Source organism: Ursus maritimus, unplaced genomic scaffold, assembly GCF_017311325.1.
Source record: "Ursus maritimus isolate PB19 unplaced genomic scaffold, ASM1731132v1 scaffold_3, whole genome shotgun sequence".
Taxonomy (NCBI): Eukaryota; Metazoa; Chordata; class Mammalia; order Carnivora; family Ursidae; genus Ursus; species Ursus maritimus.
In genome coordinates, this window is record NW_024425563.1 from 85,982,672 (window position 1) to 85,998,321 (window position 15,650).

General features: G+C 50.2%; 1 long non-coding RNA gene across 1 annotated transcript; it reads right to left on the reverse strand.

The window, feature by feature from the left end:
* Window positions 1-1,458: 1,458 nt before the first annotated feature.
* On the reverse strand, window positions 1,459-12,900 carry LOC103674636. Its single transcript, XR_571686.2, has 4 exons — window positions 11,518-12,900; window positions 9,399-9,558; window positions 4,586-4,725; window positions 1,459-2,409 (listed from the first exon to the last, which is right to left on the reverse strand). It is a non-coding gene; the product is annotated as an uncharacterized LOC103674636 (long non-coding RNA).
* Between the last annotated feature and the right edge of the window lie 2,750 nt (window positions 12,901-15,650).

Sequence of the window (15,650 nt, forward strand, 5' to 3'; positions counted from 1 at the left end):
CTGTGCGCCAGTGTGACTTCTCAAGAGAAAGAAACGTTTAAAAAATGCCCTGTCCTGGCCTAGAGCAGGCGTGATTTATTAATAAGGGTTGGTTGCCAGGGAACTCCCTTGAATGGATTTAAATTTTGCAAAAGGAGGCAGAGCTGTTCATTTGTGGAGGTTAAAGTGGGTGAAGTGGCTGATTACCCATTTAAGACTCCACAAGTCTGTGGAGCCCTGAGTAAGACGCCTTCCTCAGAAGCTCTCAGCCTCAATGCAAGTAAAATGAGGCTCAGGGAAGGCTGAAGGGGGACCTAATAACTGTTTATGAGCCCATTAAGGATGATTAAAAGGAGAGCAGCGAGCAGCTGTTCCCCCTTCTCCAGTGATGACAGGGCAAGGGGGAATTGGACTTCTCGGCCAGAAGAGATTTAAGTCAGACACAGGGAGGGACTTCCTGAAGGCTGGGGTCTGTTCAAGGGGCTCAGTTTCTTCCCACGATGGGAGCCCGGAGGAAGCCAAGACAGGGGGGCAGGAGCGGCATGAGGTGAGACGTTCTTTGGCCAAGAGAAAATCTGCTTTTTCCTTTGCATATTTAGCTCCCGGGTGAGAGGAAAGCAGAACTCTGAGGTCCAGGGCTGAGGCCATTTGTTTTCTAACATTTACCAGGTTTGGGGGAAAAAAACTTATCTGAATAAAAGAAAGCCAGGGAGTGCTATGGATCTTGTGAAAATTTTCTCACATTTCCCTTTCAAGGCCTTAAACACATATGGACTTCTGCAGCTAATGTTGAGTTGCCTGCCTCTGAGTCATAAAATTGGGACAGAGACGTTCAGGGATTAGACCACAGAGGGACCCATAATTGTTGAGGGATTTGAAACCACGTGGTGAATTCCAGAGTTCAAGCTCTCCGTGGTGCTCCGTGGGAAGCGTGAACAGAAACCGGGCAGGGACACTCACTCCTCAGAGCCCTCTTTCGCATCTGTACTTCTATCATTTGCCTTTTTTTATGTAATGTGCGTTGTGATGGCTGAGAAAACCAAAGCGACAAAATGAGTGAATATTGAAAACAATCCCTATTGAAACGTGGCGTTTCTCATTTCAAACTTAATGTGCGTGTTTGTAACTCCCATTCGTTCAATAAATATTTATGGAGCATCTACTGTATGCCAGGTGCTGATTCAGGAGTAAACACAGCTGCCCCACATCCCTGCCCTTGAGGGGCTTACGTTCCATCTGCCACGGCTGACCTTAGCCTGCTGATAAGCGCCCCCCAAAGATTCTGCTCCCTGTACCATCCTGGACTATTCATTTCTTGGTTCCTCGAGTGTGTGTGTTTAAGATTTATTTATTTGAGCGACAGACAGAGAGAGCGAGAGTGTGGGAGCAGGAGGACGGGCAGAGGGAGAGCGAAAGAGAGAATCCCAAGCAGACTCCATGGTGAGCACCGAGCCTGACTCGGGGCTCGATCTCACGACCCTGAGATCATGCCCTGAGCTGAAACCAAGGGTCAGGATGCTTAACTGACTGAGCCACCCAGGTGCCCCCGGCCTTGAGGGTTCTGTCTGAAAGATAAATTAACTCAAACCTTTCTGGAAGAACAGGTAACTCAGAACTATTTAAATATTTCTGTAAAAGACTTCAAGGGGAGCCCTTGTCAGAAAATAATTAAGATGTGTGAGTAGGGGGCCCCAGCCATGGGCTGTCAGGCCAGCATACATGTCCGAATGGCAGCGCTGAGCCAGGGGGGATTTCGTTTGTGGAAAATGGAAGTATCCTGGGGCCAGTTAGACACCTGATCCGGACCTCAGGGGAAAAAAAGGTCAAACATAGGAGGGGTGGGGGGATGGGCAGAGACTCAGACCCCCAAGACTTTCCTGTGTGTCACCTGTTTTGGGGGTGAGAGGCAGCTTCTGCTCTAAAAGGGAATAAATAATCCAACTGAGAAGATCACCATCTCCTTAAAAAGACAAGCAGCTACCACACGGGCACGTTGTGGGGACTGAATGAGTCTCACCGGCGGTCCGTGCTGGAGAAAGCAGGGGTGGCCCCAGCAGTCTCCGAGGATAATGCAGGACCTAGAACCCGTGGGACCTTAAAGGTAGAGAGGAGTTCAAACTGGGAGAGAAGAGAAGCTCCGAGCAAAGGCGAAAGCACTGGGAATCCCGGTCTTCGATCCACGCTCAGTCGCCGCGTGTGCTGTGTAAGCTGAGTAACCACAGCCCCACCAGAGCCTCCGTTGTGCAGCGAGCGCTCAGCGAACATTCGCACACTGGGACTGAACTCTGCACGCTTGCTCTGGGCTTGCTCCCCAGGCCACGCGGCAGAGCCACGGCGTTTCCGACGAGATCCGGACCCGGACGAACACTAGGACAGTCAACAGCAAACAGCCACCGCGTGCCTGCGAGGCACCAGATGCTATTTCAGGCTCTGGGGATAGAGCAGTAAATAAAACAGTGTTCTTACCGTGTATATCCTCGTGAAGGACGAGAGACTGAATGTACACACGAACAACGCTCGGACCGTGGATAAAAACAGAACTCTGACCCACCACCTGCAGGAAACCAAGGCCTGATCCACAAGGAGCGGCCCAGGAGGCTGGCCTTTTGTAAGTCAGGCTCGCCGGAAGCCAAGTCGCTCTCTTTAGTCTCAGTCTAGGACGGTGAGCGATAACTTCTGTAACAGGCTGCCCGGAATGGCCAGGGCCTGATGAATTACTGAAGCTTCCCTAACTTGATGTCCACTTCCAACTGAGGACCGACCACAGAAAGCCAGGTATCACTCCCCACCAATCGCAGAAGATGCGTCCCCTCCAGTGAGCCTGCTTACGGCCTCCCCACGCCGGCAGCCTCCCCACGCCCGCAGCCTCGGGTCAGACCATACCTGAAGCCCTCCCTTTGTTCCACCTACAGCTTTCCCGCTCCTCTGCCTGCCTTTGAGTCTCTGCTAGAATTCGAGTGGCCTGGCGGACTACCTTGCTGGAGTGAGCTATGAACAAGTCGTAGCTTTTGCTCTTCTCATAGGGTTGGTCTTCGTTTATTTCCACAGGAATGATAGACAAATGGATTCTACACATTACATATGTGTATCTGTAGACACATAATCCACATGTATATGCATGAAGTGTTGATGGTGGCAAATGCCACTGAGAAGAATGAACAGGGTCAGGGTTACGGAGGGAGGGGACGGCCACGTGAACGAGGGTGCTCAAGGAGCGCCCCCACGGTAAGTGAGGTGAGAAGCAGTGGCTGCAAGTGGGGAAAGAGCCACGCAGGGAGCTGGGAAGAGCCTCCAGGCTGGAAATACAAAGGCAGGGGCAAGTCTAGGATCGGTAAGAAGAACAGGGTGATGAGCATAAAGACTGCAGGTGACTGCAGAGGGGTGTTTGTGGGGGAGGGAGCATGTATCTGTGGGGACAGGCTGGGAGTGTGTGTCTGTGGGCGTGTATGGGGAGGGGTCGGGGGATCATATAATCATCACGTAGGGTTTTGGGGACGCTAGTAAGGACTTTGGTTCTTACTCCAAGTATGATGGGAGCCCTTGCAGGGCTTTCAGGGGTGATACCATTTATGTTTTAAAAGCATCTCTCTTGGGGGTGCCTGCGTGGCATAGTTTGTTAAGCGGCGGACTCTTGGTTTCGGCTCAGGTGGTGATCTCTGGGCCGTGGGATTGAGCCCCGATGTGGGCTCTGGGGGCGTATCTGCTTGTCCCTCTCCCTCCCCCTCCCAGCTAAAATAAATAAATAAATAAATAAATAAATAAATAAATAAATAAATCTTGAAAAAAAAGGCATCTCTGCTGATTTGAGAATAGACATATGGGGGGCAGGGAACAGGGCTGGAAGTAGACCAATGAAGTGGCTATTGGATTAATCCAGATATGAATGTCGGTAGCTTGGTCCAGGGTGGCAGAGGTGGGGGATGGTGGGTATAAGGAAACTTCTTGAACGAGTGTCTCAGATAGGAAGGAAGTTCTGAGTTCTCTCAGGCCCTATTCCATATTATAGAAAAGGGCCACAGCAGGGGTTAGTGGAAACTACCAGCCATTTCAGAGAACACTGAACAGTTCCTCCCAAATGTAACTGCCCCCATGCCTCATCTGTGACATCTGTCACTACCAGGGGATGGTGGTCATGTGTGTGTTGGGGAAGTAAAGAGAACCCCTCAGCATTTCTGCTGCACTGAACTTCCTGTCAATATTCCAAACAGGCTTGGAGGAAACAGGAAACATGCATAGATTTTCTAGGTCTGGAGTCAGTGCCCTGCCACGGGAGAGGTTACAGGCACCTCATTCAGCCCAAGCACTGCATTACATTTGCTCCCAGTCTAAAAAGTACAGTAGTCCCCTCATCCATGGGGGGTACATTCCAAGACACCCCACCCCGTGGATGACTGAAATGGCAGATAGTACCAAACGTTATTTGTACTATATTTTTCCTATACATCCATAAAGTTTATGATGAAGTTTAATTTATAAAAGAGGCATAGTAAGAGATTACTAACGATAAGTAATAATAAAACAGGACAATTATATCAATATGCACATCAATAAAAATTAGGTGAATGTGGTCTCTCTCTCTCAAAATATCGTATTGTCCTGTACTCACCCTTCTCCTTGTGATGATGAGAGATGATGAGGTGAATGGCATGGGCACTGTGACACTGAGGTACCACCGACCTTCTGGCAACATGCCAGAAGGAGGATCATTGCTTCTGGACCGTAGTCAACCGCAGGTAATGAAAATCTCTGAAAGCGAAATCACAGATAAGGGTTGACCACTGTCCAGTTCTGATTAAACACCTTTCCCCAGGAGACCTGAGTTGTAGGAAAAAAATGTTCCCTGGGACTCCCCAAAGGGTCTAAGCTCTTAGGAAACCTGTCTGCTTAGAGGGGAAAAAGGCAGATGAGTGTGTCCAGGAAAACTGAAGCCTTATGATCAGGTCTGGGGAGACGGTCCTACCTTAAAATGGTATTTCCTACTGTCCCCATGAGCACAAACTGTAATTATCAGTCCTGATTTGGAGTTTGGAAAACATGATCCTTGTAAATCTTAAGACCAAAGCAAAGCACGCTTAGGAGCTTTTTTCTTCCTATGTGTTTCCTGCTGGGTGGGGCTGGCCCAGTGCTTGGAGGCGAGCCTCCTGCTGCCCCCACGCTGAGCCCCAGCATCCCCGCAGCTCTTTGATTTCTGTGGTGTTGAGAAAACGCGGAGGCAGCCCTAGCCCCTTCAGAGCCAGGCAGGGCTGAGGGAGGGAACCTGGTTAATCTGATTTATAGGCAAGGCTCTCTAGCCCTCCCCGCACTGCCCATCTCGTTTCTCCTTCCACAGTAAGAGCACACTCCAGCTGGCATGCGAAACTGTCCCTTTTTTTTTCGGTAACCATTTTATTATCCATATTGTGATTTAATTCACATCCCATAAAATTCAGTGGGTTTTTAGTATATTCACAAAGTGGTATGACCACCAGCACTACCTAATTCTAAAATAGTTTCATCTTCCTCCAAATAAATCCCAGTCCCATACGCGGTCATTCCCCGTCCCCAGGCCCTGGTACCTACGAATCCATCTGTCTCTATGGATTTGCCTATTCTGGACGTTCCACGGAAATAGAATCCTAGAGTATTTGTCCTTTTGTGTCTTGGCTTATTTCATTGGACATAACGTTACCAAGATCCGTTTCGGCTGCAGCAGGCACCGCACTTCTTTCCCAGCCATGGCCGAGGGACGTTCTCCCGGGGGAGCACATGGCGCTGTGCTTATCCATTCATCAGCTGCTGGATCGAGCTGTGTGCGCCTCGCGGCTATTATGAATGATGCTGCAATGAATGTTCGCGTGCAAGTACTTTTGCAGGCCTAGGTTCTAATTTCTCTTGGACTGTCTCTAAGAGTGGACTTGCTGGGTCATGTGGTAATTCTGTATCTTTCTGAGAAACTGCCGGAGTGTTCCAAAGGGGCTGTACCATTTTGCCTTCTCAGCACCAAGGCATGAGGGTTTTCCAAATTTGTCAAAGAAAGCGAGGCACCCTCAGTCTAGGCCGTGGTGTGGGGCATTCGGCCCTTCCCAGATCCTGGGCAGGAGGAGTCTAAGCGTGCTCTGGAATGTGGGTTGACCTCACCGAGCTTCTCCGTGGCGGCTTCCTCTGCACCCCCGGGGGGTCTGCAGCTATCTCTCTACCAACCTCAGGATGGGACCGTGTGTCTAAGATGTGCTGGGCACTGCTTTGCGGCTGGTCCCGTCCCCTGCATTTTACAGAGGAGAAAGCTGAGGGCTGGAGAGATGAGGGGACTTGCCCAGAGGTCACAGAACCAGGACAGGAACCTGAGGGTTCCTGGGGGTGCCTGCTCCGAGCCTGAGTGGGAAGAGTTCAGTGATGCCCCTTGATTTGCATTCCGGTGGGAAAAGGTGTCAGATGACTGAACACTCTGGTGGATCCTCTGACCGAATAACTCTTTTCCTTGAAAGTCCAAGGCTTCTTTTGGCTGCAGAAATCAAGCTGTCACAGGTACAGTGTCAACACCAGCTTCTGGACCAGGACATACACCCCCAGAGTGTCTGTCCTCTTCTGCCTGCCTTGGGTTGGGATCTGAAATGGCCACTGGCCTCCCAGAGTCCTGCCAAGCTCAGAGCACTCAGCGTTGGGCGGCATAAAAGGCAGTCTACTCTTTCCTCCGTTCTGTACACATTCCCGACCTGTCTGCGGCTCAATGAGACAGGCTCATCTTGGCTCTGAGTATTCCAGGGCCTTCCAAAGACGGTCAATCAAGATCTGGGTCACTCAGAATGAGCCCCCTCTTCCAAAGGCGGATGGATGGGGCTGCAGTTACTAATCTGGACCAGCAGGGGCTCTTTTTACCATTTAGCTTCTTCCTCCAGTAGTCTAGAAACGCCTCCGGTAAAAGACCCGGCTCTGCCTTCTTTCCACCTTTCCCCCAAGCTCTCCAGGGTGTGTAGCCTCAGGGCCTGCAGAGCTGCCACAGGGCACCCACAGTCGGGATTCTGCCGTGTGGTCACCCACAAAACCCCACAGCAGCAGTGTGGTAGCTGGAAGCCAGGGAGTGGTGTACCAAACCTTCGGGAGGGGGGAGGGAGGGGCGGCTCCGCCCACAAGTGGCCTTTTCCCAGAAGGCCCCAGGACCTCCATCAGGGCATTTTGCCAAGCAAGCTACTGCTATTGACCAAGACAGCTCCCAGCTGGGCTCAGAACAACTTCATCACTGTTGACATGAGTAGAGAGGGTTAGAATCAGCCGCGGTGCTTGGCATCTCTGACCAAGTGCCCCCAGATTTTGTTTCCTTAACACACCATCTTACCACAGGTTCAGGGGAACGAGGGCCTAAGTTCTGTACCTTTGGCTGAGTGTGTGCTAACGCGTCTGCATAAGTGTCCATGCAATAATAATTAAAATCACTTTGCATTTATAGAATGCTTGCAGTGTGCAAGATCTCACGGGGCCCTTTGTACTTATAATTTTATTTAATGGATGCATCAGGAGGTACTATCTAATTTACCTCTGAAGAATGGAAACTCAGAAAGCTCTCACAGCTAAGGAAGGCCAGAGGTCTCACGGTTTAGCAAGTGGCAGAGGGAGGTGGGGGGGTCTGAAAGCAGGGGTGGCTTCCAACCCCTTTACGCCAGGACTAGGGTCCGAAACTCACAGTAAGATATCTTTGCGTCTTGTTGCTCCCATTCCAACACTGCCTTAATTTTGTGGCTGCTTTGGAGAAAAGGGGCAAGGCCAGGGGTAAAATCAAAAGGGGAAGGGGAAGGTGGAATGTGAGCATGGAATTTGCAAGCTAGTTGATGTGGGAGCTGGTGTGCGTGCCTTGAAATTCACCAGGACAAGGCTTCTAGCATGAGGCCCTTTGCACAGAGCCCCTGAGGGCTCATTAGTGTCACTGGGCACCGGGAGAGAAAGATAAAAAGAGGAGTGAAGAGGCAGAAAGGGAGGGGGAGAGCAAGGCTGAGGCCAGGGTTGTTCACAGGAGGAACCGGGAAGGAGTGGCACTGTAGCTGGTGGTCCAAAGACCCTTGCCAGGGGGGCCCCAGCCTGGGGGGCTGGGAGAGCAAGCACAGTCTTCATGTTCTCAAGCAGGGCCAACAAAGGGCAGCTGAATCGCAGGATTTCTCAAGAAATAAAAATTCCTAGCACACCCCTGGGGCCTCGCGGAGGAAAACTGACAACGTGTTGATTGAAAACAGACCAAGCTCAACTGTTCCCGCGGCGTGAGGCCCGGCTCTCGCGGGTTCACAGCGACACCTAGCGGTCCTCGTGGGCACCTGCCGCCTCCGTGGGACCGGCCAGGCCTCTGGTCAGAGGAGAGTATTTGGGGTCTAGAGCAAACATTTCCCCTTTTCACTTGCTCTCAAAGCCCGTATTTTGCTTTGTGGAACATTTCAATACTCTGAGGGGAGTTCCACACACCGCCAGGGTGGAGGGCCAGTTATGTGTATCCAGGTGACTGCACTGGCTGGGTTTTCTCAGGTGGTCATTATTTGCTCCAAGTTTACACTTTTCATTTATTATAAAATTAAATATATTTAATGGTGAGAACTTTGAAAGACTTTTACACAAAGGAATGATCTGATCAGAGACATTTCTTTGTTAGACTCTGTGTTTGGAAAGCATAATGACTATACTCCTATATTATTATTATTATTATTATTATTATTATTATTATTATTATTTTCTTTTTAAATTTTAGACGGGGAGAGAGAAGGGTCCAGGGGCAGAAGGAGAGGGAGGGAGAGAGAGAATCTTAAGCAAACTCCACGCCCAGGGCAGACCCCGACTCAGGGCTTGATCTCAGAACCCTGAGATCGTGACCTGAGCCGAAATCAAGAGTCAGACGCTCAGCTGACAGAGCCACCCAGGTGCCCCTATGTGCCTGTATTATTAAGTCAAAGACCTCAGCTTCTGAAGTGACCCTGATCAATAAGTCTGTAAAAATGAAAACCATGTCTCTCTTTCTGGATAATGGTGCTTGAACATTTTCATTCTCATCCTTGCCTCACGTTGCTGCAGTTAAGCTTTGGCTGAGATACTTGTCTGAAGTGTCCCTGGAGGCCGCGTACATCCAGGGTCAGTACAATAGTACAATGCCTGGCACATAGTTGATACTCAAAATCTATATATATTTTTAAGTTTAATTAAGTAATCTCCACGCCTGTTGTGGGGCTCGAACTCACAACCCTGAGATCAAGAGTCGCTCGCTCCACCAACTGAGCCAGTCAGGCGCCCCTCAAAAATCTTCTTAATTTAATCACTTGAGCTCCTAAGAGCAGTGGGGAGCCACAGGAAGGAGGTCAGATAACCCAGTCCCCTGGGAAGTGCTGCTGTAGGATTCCAAACTTTGAAGGACATTTATCACATGGGGAAGGCCTTGCCAGGGAGCCCCCTCCTGGCAACCCTTTTCTTACCAATGGCTGGGGATGGTCTGTGGTGAAACAGTGGCCCAGTGTGGCATTCGTAGAGTTCTGGAACAAGGCCTGTTAAATGTCTGTGGGCTGGCACTCCTGGGAAGGCTCCGCGTGGCCATGCTTTGCAGGCACCTTCAGAAGCCCCACTGAAGACTCTCCTCTTGAAGAAGAAATCTCAGCATTAGTGATGCAATCTGGCTGGGAAGGAAACACTCCCCCAAGCTAAATTTTCTCCAAATTGCATTGGCCAAACTGCTTGCGTTAACGGCCTTCCATTGGTTGCAAAGATCAGAGACTCACAGATTTATTGGCAGGACACATGCGGAAATAAAGAGTCTTGACCCCGTGACTTGATCTCTCCGGAACCCAGAAGACATATAAGCCCCGACTGTTTGAAGTGTGGCCTCGTGGATGTGGGTCATATTGGTGCCAGTCCGGCATCATTTGAACAGCCTTTCTAACTTAGGAAAGTAGGCCGTGTTTCAGGCATTACTTCACCGGGGTGGAGATCAGAACTCAGTTTCCCAGACTCACTCTGCAGCTAGGACACGGGCTCTGCCAACTGGCCGTAGCAACACGAAACTTCAATCAGGAAGAATGAAGAGCGAGGAAGCCGCTGCGGCAGGGGCTTGCGTCTTGGCGACAGAGCGGAGCGCGGCAGTGGACGTGCAGCCCCTGGAGGCAGCGGGGACAGAGACGCTCCCAGGAGCCTGCGACAGGGGTGGTGGGCTCGAGCCTGTGCCCGGACGAGTGGGCAGTGGGGTATTGTTCGTGGCAGAGCCTCAAGCCCCATTCTCTGACTCTGCTGGAGATTCTGGGAACTAATATCCTTTAACATATTTTTTTCTGTTTAAACAAACCAGAGTGGATTCTTTTTGTAGGTAAGAACCTAATAAACCCGTTATTAATAAACCCAAAATATTGTTTATCCTCCCTCACGGAACTGGGAACAGAAAGTCATTGAGCATTGGCTATAGGAGGTTAACGTCAGGAGTTCAAGGCTCATGACTCTGGAGAGATTGAGCTCAGCCATTTTGTTTGGGGCTAAGGTGGCATCTGTTGTCACTGCCTGTTCAACATCCATCCCTCCAGTAACAACCATTTTCTGTAGTAGGCTCTGTGCGCCGGTAGGATGACGTCATTCCCTAGCGCGGAGCTGGACACGTGATCCAACCCAGGCCAATCAGAGCGCTGCTTTTCCCTGGTCCCAGTGATTGGTTCAGAAATCAATCCGTGTCCCAAGGTGGACCACTGAGAGCTGTCCGTGGGACGTGGGTAATACTTGTAGGCATTACTCTTTGCCTACTGAGGCTGCTCAGCGGGAAGGAGGGAAGCATGAAGTATGAAGTCAATGTTGGCTACCTTTTTTTTTTTAATTTTTTTTATTACATTATGTTAGTCACCATACAGTACAATGTTGACCACCTTGTCAAGTGTGGGAAGAGCCTACCAACCAAAGCAGAGAGCCAACTGGAGGAAAGCGGAGTAAGAGAGAAGGGGTAACTCCTAATTTTGCACATGTGGATCCAGGACTAAAGTCAGTTCTGTCTTTACGTTTTTCAATTATATGAGCCATCTAGTTCCTTCAAAAGTTCATTTGAGTTGAATTTCTGTCACTTGAAACCAAAAGAGCCCTAATACAGTGGTGCACGTTCAAATACTAGAATTTTTGGCAAGTCTTTAAAGGAATTAAATCCCATCCCCACTTGTCATCCCATTCACTTGGTTACTCTTCAAGCCTTCAGATGTATTTTATTTGAGGATAAGTATTATGGCCCCAACTGCTGTCTTCTATACTCAACAGGACCAAACTTGCACACCTGTGCAAAACACAACTCCATTGCACACTTTGTCATTATGCTCCAGCTCTTCCCTCCAAAGCACCCACTTGGGGTTCTCCATTCTGCCTGAAGCACTCCTCTCAACATCCTGTCTGACAAACACTGTTTAACAATATACATCTTCAGTTGCAACAAAAGGTACATCCTCCACCTTGTGCACAATGTGGTCGCCACCTGTGAGGGTACATTGCCAGCCCGCGCGGGGAGACATCTGTGTTAGAACTGGTCCTGGTGCTCCCCGGCATCAGGGTGACTTGGTGACTGCACTCCTCACTCACCTCTTCTAAGTGTTCCTTCATGATTCGTGTCCTGCTACCAGCCAGCTCATTTTCTCTTTATTTCCAAAATCAATTCCCTAAGAGAGAAAGATATAATTTGGTTGATCTACTTGCTAATTCTCTCATTTGGGTAGGGTCAGTTGACATGGGCTTCATCAAACAATACCAGCCAGTTCCCCATGGGTGGCACGTCCTGGGCAAGGCATCCACTCCTGTTCAATCACATTTGGCAAAGAGACGGTCACGTGGTAAAAACAATCAAACATTGGATCAGGAACAGCTGGGGACAATTCCCTCCTTGGGCGCTACGACTGGGGCAGTTTTTCTTAGCCAGGAATCATGGGTATGATAGCTTCCATGATCGATGTGTCTGGTACCTTCTCCTATCCTAAAATCGTGATGGTGATTGGAGTGATGTTCCTAATAATTGTCAAGGGTTGGCTGCACCTTGAACACCTCTGTTCTCCCTGCATCACGCTTACTGGCTATCTCTGTGAATGTTATCCATTTTTATTTTCCTATAAGCCAAAGGCTGCCTGGGCTCATGCTCTTTGAGGGACTCTGCGGAGAGAAGGATTACTGAGCATCATTTTAATACTCCTTTTCCCTGACACAGAGCACCCAGCTGCCACCTGGTTTATTCTGGAGTGTTGTGTCAACTCTCTAAATGCCAACTCCGGAGCCTCCAGCTACAAGCCTAAGTGCTTTCAAAAAACCAGGAGGGAGGTGCCTGGCTGGTTCAGTTGGTGGAGCAGTGGAACGTGTGATTGTTGATCTCAGGGCTGTAAGTTCAAGCCCCACGTTGGGTGTAGAGAGTCCTTAAAAATAAAATATTTTTAAAAAATAACAACAACAACAACAAAGACACACAGAAAACTATAAAATAGGAGGTTCATACCTGGGAAGCCCCAGACCAGCCATGCATATGGTGTATTGGAAGCTCTGCCATTATCCCGCCGTGATTTTGTCAATCACCAGAATGCCTCCCTTCTTGATAGAATGACATAACCACCACGGTTGGCAGTGGCAGACAATCTGGTGAGGAGGTCCCTATTTCACCTAGCACAGTTCAGCTGGAGCGTTAAACTGGGAAAGCCACCTCTCTGCCTGGACTGACTTCTTCCCAGGCCTAAAAAGCTGTCCCTAAGGTCTAATTCCTCCTCAAAGGCTCCTAGAATCCTAGAGATAAATGACTTCTCAAACCTCAGTAGCTCATTTCTCCAAAGCTGCCAGGTCTTTGTTCGAGTTTTATTTATTTAACCCACCAAGTTCTGGTGACTCTTTTGACTTTGCTGCCAAACAGTGTCTCAAGACAGAACAAGATCTCTGGTCACATGAAGGCACCAAGCTGACCTGTCCCTACTCTGGGGAAGGCATAGTAGAGTGTCGACTCTGATAGTAGATACACAAATACTGGTGCTTTGTGACCTTGAGTAAAGTTATTTAACATCTTTGTGCTTCCATTTCAATGACGGTGATGATGATGATGGTGGTGATGATGATGATGATGTGATGACCATAGCGGCACCAGCCTGCCCCGTCGTGGGGTGTGTATATTAAACAAGATCATGTACATAATAAGCAGCCAAAATTCAGTTTTTTCTAGCTAGGTGGGGTTTCCTTGGGGAGCATCAGCCCTTTTTCCTAGAGACCTTGCTGGGGCTTGTGCACTTGGGGGCCCCTTTAGGTGAAGGTGACAGAAACATCATAGCTGGGTGCTATGGGATCCTCCTCCTGGCTCAGTTCCTCCTGCCTCTCCAAGGACCTCAGGCCAAACATCACTGGTTCCGGAGAAGATGACCAAGACAATGGCCGACTTGGAACATGCAAGTCTGGACTTGGGCCATTCACCGAGTGGAAAGTGTGCTAAGCACTGAGTGACCCACCACTCTTCAGTTGGGGGTTTTCTTTTAGTGCATAGTGCTTGCTGCTGGATGTCACTGGGCATTCAGTACAGGATGGACTGGGGGAGGAGCCCCCACCACCTGGTCTGTGACTGTCACCGGGCTCCGAGAAAGTGTTTCAACAGAACAGGCCCCAAGTCCAGTCTCTGAGAAACCAAATCCAGGCTCAGCCAGGCTTTTGTTAACTCTCTGATCTAAGAAGCTGGAAAATCCATTAAGAACAGTATCTGCGAGGTGACGGCCCAGGCAGATCCAGAGCTCACAGACTCACCATCATCAGAAGAGCTAATGTGCGTGGTACCTTTCCGTTTGCAGGGGGCTTTCACACACCCAGTGCCAATCTCCGAATGATCCCATGCACTGGACAGAGTTTAGAGAAGACACAACTGTCCATGGAGTTTTATTTATTTAACTTTATTTTTTAAGATTTATTGATTTATTTGAGAGACAGTGAAAGCAAGACAGATCACAGAGGGAGAGGGAGAAGCAGACTCACCAGTAAGCGGAGAGCCCAATTCGGGGCTTGATCCCAGGACCCTGAGATCATGATCCAAGCTGAAGGTGGACGCTTAACCCACAGAGCCACCCAGGCGCCCCTGTCCGTGGAGTTTTAAATCTACAAAAAGCTTTGAGGTCATCTGCGCCGACCCCCCTTTGTTATGCAAATAAACAGAGGGAAGCGCAGAGAGGGCAAGATGACTGAGCCAATTAGGAGCAGTGCTAGACCCAGCACTGGGGCCTCTGTCCTTCCATCACATCACGTCATACCTGAGCCGGGGAGGCCTGTGCTCCGCTGGGAAGACAACTGCCCCAAAAGCCCATGTGAACATTTGGGCTGCTTCGTACCTTAGCCCACACCCCTGTCCTTGCTGGAGCGGTGGGGGTGGGGCTACAGCTGTCCTGCTCCAGCTTCCAGCTCCCCTAAGGAACATCTCTGGGTCTAGGCAAATCCCAAACTGGGAATGTGTCAGGCAAGCATTCTTCAACCCTGAGGATGAGTCAACCCAGGCTTCGAGAGCACTCCTTGGCCTATCCGGCTCTTCCCAGAATCCCCAAAAGTGCTGGAACTACGTTTGGCTGGAACTTGAAAGATTCATCCCTGGTTTTAATCCATCAGAATTGTTAAGCAAAGAGTATTTTCCCAGCACTGGACTGGTGCGTGCCACTCGAGCTCAGGGGCTGTCCTTGGCGCCACGTGGAGGGGACGGAGACAGGTGGTGTTTTCACATTCAGTTCCCCCGAGAGCTTCTTCCAGGGCACAACTTACAAGGTTGGCTGTGCCTGTGGTTTGTCTTGGGGTCCCGCCGGGTGGCAAGGCACGGACTGGAGGTGCCTTTCGGGCGATGTCGCCTGTATAAGCACGTTTCCTCAGACACACATCTGCTCCACTGCATAAAAACAGCATCTTTGCTGACTTACTTAGTGTCCATTAAGTTCACATTCAAATGAGCCGGCAGGCTAGGAGAGGGGCGGGGTTACAACACCCACAGGAGGTGGCGGAGACATTTAAAATGTGTGAAGATCTGTGTACCAGATGTTTGTTTCACCCAAAGAAAATAAAATAATAAAACAAGCCAGAACACAGCACCACAACCAAACACTGAGAGCTGGAAGGGAAAGTTTGGGTCTCTGCAACCTGCCTCCTTGGGGTCCACTGCAAGTCCACACTGGGGGCCACCACCTGTCTGTCCACTGGTGGGCAGTACACAGTCAGGAGTCCCAGCTCTTACTAGGATGTGTCAGGTCTGAGGCCATCAGTACACACAATGGATTTTCCAAAATCTTGAAAGACTCAGGAGGTCCTTGCACATGGAGGGTCTCAAAGAATTGGCGGGCTATTCAGAAGGCTGGGCGGGAGGCGGACGGAAATACTGAGGAGCACGAGGTCTCCCCTGGGTTGGGCAGAGCAGGTGGAGGGGATCAGAGGGAGCCCCTGGGAGCTCTCTGCAATGCTTGGATGGGAGCTAGCTGGGACCCCGCCCTGCCCGAGGGGCTGGCCCCAAGCTCGCCAGACCGGGGGCTTCCTGTCTGCCCTTCATCGGTGCCTAGGGAGCACTGAGCACCCACGACAATGCCTGTGTACCTCCTCCCTGAAGCCAAGTAGCCTGTGTACTGCCCCAGCCAGCCCTGGGGGGCCGGCCCTCCTCTGGGAGGACACCTCGCCTGGAGGCCCAGCTCACCCTGCCCCACGAAGGATGGCAGAAGGGTGCCTGCTTGTTTCTTCCTGCT